Below are 6,582 nucleotides of genomic sequence, written 5' to 3' on the forward strand. Positions count from 1 at the left end.
TAGGAGACTGTTACTTCTTTGGATGGATTTTTCTCTGACCTTGTGTTTTTTAGAGATAAAAGATATTACCTCCTCCACCTTGTCTCTCTAATATCCTGGGACCAACATGGCTACAACACTGCAAACAACTTGTTTTAGGTCATTCTTGGAAGTGCCAGCAGACAGTTACTGTTTTTATAGCAGTGCTTGCAGTTTGTGTGATATGCTTATACCATTGACACCCAACACCTCAAGACGTGTATTAATCATACGGCCCTACCCTGCCCTTGTTTGCCATCACCTATTCTCATCTTGAGGATGCTCTGTGAATGATGGGAAATGTTTGATTATAAGGCAGGCCTGAAAGGTAGGGGTGTGTGTTAACATTAGAAATTCAGGTCTTGTCTACCTTATTTTTCCAGAAGACTTTTATGAAGGACTGGGAAACCAATTGTCGTAAGACAGCTGAGATCTCAAGCAAGTGAAACTTGATTTAGGATTTGTGTAGGCTGCGTGGCCATCCCTCCCTGTCAGTTTCTGGAGGCCATGCATGCCTCCTCGCTGTCACGTACCTGTAAAGGTGAGCTCAAAGCGGGGAATTAGCTTCACCTAATGCTCCGGTCTGCCGGCTGGGCAGAACAGTACAGCAGTCTATGAGCCGCAGGCCCAGTCAGGGCAGGGCAGCAAAGCAAAGCAATGAGTGGGCTCTGGCCTGCAGTCAGGACAGAACAGCTAAGCAGTCCACAAGCCTCAGCAGGGGTGAGCACCAATAACATCTAGAAGCTCAGAGAAGGGTGAGCACCAATAAAAGACTATGGGGCTCAGGTAGCGTTGAGCACCAAGAGAGTTTATGGGGCTTAGGTGGCGCAGGCCTCCCGGCCTATGGAGCGGGAGTACTGTCTTCCCAGGGGTGTGGTGGCAGGGGGGACGCAGACCTGCCCAACTCAACCGCATCCCAGCCCAGAGCCCAACAGCGGCAGAGTGGTCCGCCATTGGGTCAGTGGGGATCCACCTGCAACACACTGACCTTGTATCAGGCCAGCTCCCAACCAGACTGTTGCCTGGTTTCCCTGGGCTGCTTCCTATCCTCCCGGTAACTCCTCAGCATCTTAGTTGGCCAGCAGTCCTGGGAGCTCTGGCCAACCCTCAGGGGGCAGCCCCGACAGCTCTTCTGCAGGCTCCAGCAGCAGGCTGGATGCATCCATCTCCTGTAGTAGCTCCTGCACAACTGAGCTGCAGGGCCCGCCTTTTATACTTTCTCTTCCTGTTCCACCCTTCCGCTTCCTGGTGTCTCTCCTGGTTCGGCCCACCAGGGGGCCTGTTGTGGTCCCATCCTGTCACTCTCTCTGGGTACATCTACACTACAGGGGGGAGTCGATTTAAGATACGCAAATTCAGCTACGTGAATAGCGTAGCTGAATTCGACGTATCGCAGCCGACTTACCCCGCTGTGAGGACAGCAGCAAAATCGACTTCTGCGGCTTTCTGTCGACGGCGCTTACTCCCACCTCCGCTGGTGGAGTTAGAGCGCCGATTCGGGGATCGATTGTCGCGTCCCAATAAATCGATCCCCGAGAGGTCGATTTCTACCCACCGATTCAGGCGGGTAGTGTAGACCTAGCCTCTGAGGGAGGCTACATCTCCTCACTACACTTATCTACACAGAAAGTGTTTACCAATAGACTATAATTATATTGGTTTAACTCCCCATGTGCACACTCTAATTCCAGTATAAGAAGGCCTTCTGGTATAGCTTATGTTGCTTTGGAAGGGATGTAAGCTAAACTAAAGTCCCTCTTCTGCTGGAATTAGGTCATGTCTACACTACAAACTTAGTATATTGCTTGTGCATGTGCATACATGACTCCTTGCATCAGCACTCCATGAACTTACCAGGAGTGCTTGTGTATCCCACTGTACATCCCACCATTGTCCAGCCCACTGTCTTTTGGGAAGCTTTGGCAATGCATGATGGGACGGAAAAGAGTTGCACAGGGGTGACTGGGAGAAAGGGGTCAACTTCCCAGCGTCCAACTGACTCCATCCCATAATGTCATCTCTAACCCATAACTTCTGCGCCTTTTTTTGAAATCCTACAAACCCACGTGGCCCTTCTCACTGTCCGCCATCTCTGACAGAAGCATGGAGCCTGCTCAGCTCTGCACTATTGTCATAAGCGTTGCAAGCACAGGACACAGGATCCTCTGGTATTTGCAGAGCCGTAAGAAGCACTGAATCAGCAGGAAACATGATGATTCCTTGGAGGACCGATTGCTGTGGGACATAGCGAGAGCCAATTCAAAGTTTTTGGTGGCATTCACAAAGCAGTTGCAAATGGTGGAGTGACACTTCTGGGTCTGAGAAACAAGTACTGATTGGTGCGATCGCATCGTAATGCAGGCTTGGGATGATGAGCAGTGGCTGCAGAACTTTGGATGCACAAGGCCAAGTTCTGGATCTGTGTGCTGAGCTCACCCCCCGTCCTTCAGCGCAGGGGCACCAGAATGAGAGCTGCACTGACGATGGAGACGCGAGTGGCTATCACACTGTGGTAACTTGCAACACTGGATTGCTACTGGTCAGTGGGAAATTATTTTGGAGTTGGAAAATCCACTGCACGGGTCATTGTCCTGCAAGTGTGCAGGGCCATTAATTGCCTCCTGCTACGCAGGACTATGACTCTCAGCAACGTGCAGGACATAGTGGATGAATTTGCAGCGATGGGTTTCCTGAACTGCAGGGGAGTGATAGATGACAGCATATCCTTATTTTGGCACCAGGCCACCTTGCCACAGAGTACATCAACAGAAAGGGCTACTTTTTGATGGTTTTGCAAACACTGGTGGATCACTGGGGATGAGTCACTGACATCAGTGTTGGCTGGTCAGGGAATGTGCCTGGATGCTCACATCTTTAAGAACACCAGACTGTTCAGAAAGCTACAAGCAGGGACTTTCTCTCCCAACCAGCAGATTACCATTACTTCGAGGAAAACATTAGTATCTTCAGACAGTGTAGTGTAGCTCCTCTATGCAAAAATCCCTCCATGCCAATGTTCCCTCTAATTTTTTTACATCCATGTGTGGAATGAATTTTATGTGCATCAATATAGAGGTGATATGTGGTGGGGGTGGGGCTGAGGAGTTTGAAGTGTGGGAGGGGGCAGAGGGTTGGGGTATGGGGGGGTGAGGACTCTAGTTGGGGGTGCGGGCTCTGGGGTGGGGCCGAGGAGTTTGGGGTGCAGGAGGGGACTCAGGGCTGGGGCAGACAGTTGGGGTGTGGGGAGGTGAGGGCTCTGGCTGGGGGTGTGGGCTCTGGGGTGGGACTGAGGGGCTTGGGGTGCAGGAGGAGGCTCAGGGCTAGGGCAGAGGGTTGGGGTGTGGGTTCTGGCTTGGGGTGTGGGCTTTGGGGTGAAGCCAGGAATGAGGGGTTTGGGGTGCAGGAGGAAGCTCAGGGCTGGGGCAGAGGGTTGGGGTGTGGGGAATGAGGGTTCTGGCTGGGGGTGCAGGCTCTGGGGTGGGGCCGGGGAGGAGGGGTTCAGGGTGCAGGCTGTCCTGGGGCTGCGGTGGGGAGAGAGGACTCCACCCAGCCCTCTCTCACCGCAGCAGCCCGGGGCCAGGAGAGAGCACCTCTCCCTGCCGGGATAGCTCCGGGGCTGGGACCGGGGAAGAGGCGCCTCTCCCCACCTGCATCGCCCTTGATAGCCTGCTGTGCGGCCACGCAGCTTAGAGGGAACTTAGCTCCATTCCCACTTCCATTTGTTGGTTATACACACTTGTTGTATCAGCTCTTAAACTTTAGAGTGTAGGTAATTACTGACAGGCCTTGTCCGTTACTATGTGTATGGATACCACTTAATGCAATGGGGCCCTGATTGGGATTTTTTTCTCCAATCTCATCCAGTGTCTCCTGGGAGGTGTTGAACACCCTCCGATCCCATTGCAGTCAATGGGAGTTAAGGGCACTCAACATCATAAAGAATTGGGTCTCTGTATTATACTTCGTGCTAGTGCAATATTTGTGCAAGCCATTTATTTTTAATAGGAAATTCTGAACTGGTGAGTGATTCAAGGAGGAATTCTGAGGCCTATATGCTGATGGAATATGGTCTTGCTAAGACCCAGCCAAGCCAGCCCCTAGGGTGGCAGATTCATATATGTAAAGGGGGTTAAAATACACTGGAGGAAAAACGCACCATTGCCACTTGCTGTAATCTTTAGGTTAATGGGGAGGATTCATCAAATCCAAACTCTGATACGAGGTTCTGCAGATAAAAACAATCAAACTCCCTGAACAGATTGCAGTCTGTGGTAGTGCCAGTTAAATCTGCTGTGGAGAGTGGACATTTGTTGAGGATCTGGATGACTGCACTAATGAAGGCTTCAGGCCTGGCATGTCTCTTCTCTGAATGGCCCAAGGGGCATTAACCTATCCAGGTCAAATGAGGGGAAATAGAATTGTTATGATGTGGTTTGTGTTGCTTAATGTAAACACACAAAGGTTTCTGACAGAGACTGGCGCAGCCCTCCAGACTCAAACATCTCTTGCACAGAGTGCCTGAAATCTTACTACCTTTCATTCTAGAGTTGGCTTCTTCCTTCATTTAGTGACCAATTGATCAATTAGTCATTTCATTGAACTTGGAAAGAGCCCTTTTGTCCAGAGTGCAAAGTGCTCAGGATAGGGCTGGAGTAGATTTGCCAATCCATTTCCAAAGGGCATCCCCAGATTTTTCTAAAGGGGAACCTGTAATTTCTTCACATTCACTCTTAAGTCACTGATGTGCATTTACACCCCTAGCTTGGCTACTTCCCCAGAATTACATCAGTTATTTCTTGCAATGCTGTCTCCCTTCCTGGAAATACATTGTTACCAGATTTGCCTGTTACTTTGGGCTACGCTCATTTATTAGGGTTACTCTTCGGGGGGGAGGGAGTGTCTGTAATTCTATCAATGTACTGCTTGTGTCACTTGTGTTTTCATACGGAGCTCTACTCCTCCCTTCTGCAAGTTCCCTCCCAATGGAGCTATCTGGCAGGACCTAGGTTCCCCAGGGCTGGGTTCTTCCAGCCCCAGAATCTCACACACACACACACACACACACACACACACACACACTAACAGAGCGGGTCTGAGAGGACCGGATTAATCAGCACTCCCAAGCTGACCCCTTATATGTCCCTGGACTCAATAGGCTGGGTTGAGCAGCATTTCCAAGCTGTCACCCTCATAGGCCCTTGGACTCAGCAGGATGGGTCGAACAGCACCTCCAAGCTGTCACACTCAGATGCCATGGGCGCTGCACTGGAATAGAGCACGCCTTAGCAGGCTGGGTCAAGCAGCACTTTCAATCTGCCATCCTTATATGCCCTGGACTCAGCAGACTGGGTCGAGCAGCACTTCCAAGCTGCCACCCTCATATTCCCGAGGTTCAGCATGTCCCTATCTCCACTTTCACATTACAATTATTCTGGTAGTAACCCACTTGATGAGCAAACCCCACAGGATTTTTGGGCACTGCAGGGATCTTTAGCTTAGATACGAGGAGCATTTCTGCAAGCGAATGGGGAAGCCAAAAAAACCACCCACGGGGGGGGGAGGGGGGGAGAGAAGCAACCAGCTTAACCATGAAAGTTATTTATTGCCAGGTAATAACCATACAAGGGGAGCCAAACAAACAAAACAGTTATAATATTAAATCTAACTTACATTTGATTATAAAAGTCAGGTTTAGAAACCTATAACTGATCACACAAGTCAGGGTCAGAAGGCTGTACCTAGAGAGAGAGCTTGGTTCTCACCACTCTGTGAAGCTTGAATTGATTGGGGTTCCCAGGTGGTGGTGGTAGATGAGGGTCCAAAGGGCTGGAGACAGGCAGAGCCCGCAGTACAATCAGTCAGGAGAAGATGAAGTCCCAATGGAACTGATGCAGATTTTGGATCCAAGCATCAGACCATTTACTTGAGCATGGGTAGGGGTTTTTGTAGGGAAAGAACAGTGATTCAAGGGAGAACACTAGATTTGTTTATGTGTAAACTGATGGCTCAAGGGAATATACCAAAGTTGTTTTGTTCAGGCTAGACCATAGGAATTGATTATTCCTGGCTATGGGCATTGTTCCTTCAAGGGAGCCCACAATGCAATTAGGCAGCTTCAGAACTTTGGATACCAGTAAAGAATTTATTACTAGAATTGGTCTAACTACTGAGCTGGGGGTGTGCAGGCGTGGGTTCATTAACATCTGGAGCAGAGATTCCCCCATCATGCAGTGCTTCCCTGCTTTTCTGGTCCCAGAGTTCTGTGTGGTTCTTGCCTTGGAATCTCTGTTCTCCATTCTGTATTCTAATGGGGATGCCTCCTGGTCCCATCTTCAATGCAAATGAGGCTAGGGGAGTTTGCTTAATCCTGTCATCCTTGTCTGGAGGGGTTAGGTGTGTCTCCCACTGCCTTTTCATTACTTTTTGTAAGTCTTTCTTCTGATCGGCTTTGGTTCAAGCAGAGGCTGGCGGGGAAGGTCTTTCGTGAGTCAGACAGACAGGGTACTGCGCCCTGGTTCCCCAAGAACACAGAGCTGATAGGTAACAACGTGAGCAGATCTGGGA

Source organism: Trachemys scripta, chromosome 3 (assembly GCF_013100865.1).
Source record: "Trachemys scripta elegans isolate TJP31775 chromosome 3, CAS_Tse_1.0, whole genome shotgun sequence".
Taxonomy (NCBI): domain Eukaryota; kingdom Metazoa; phylum Chordata; order Testudines; family Emydidae; genus Trachemys; species Trachemys scripta.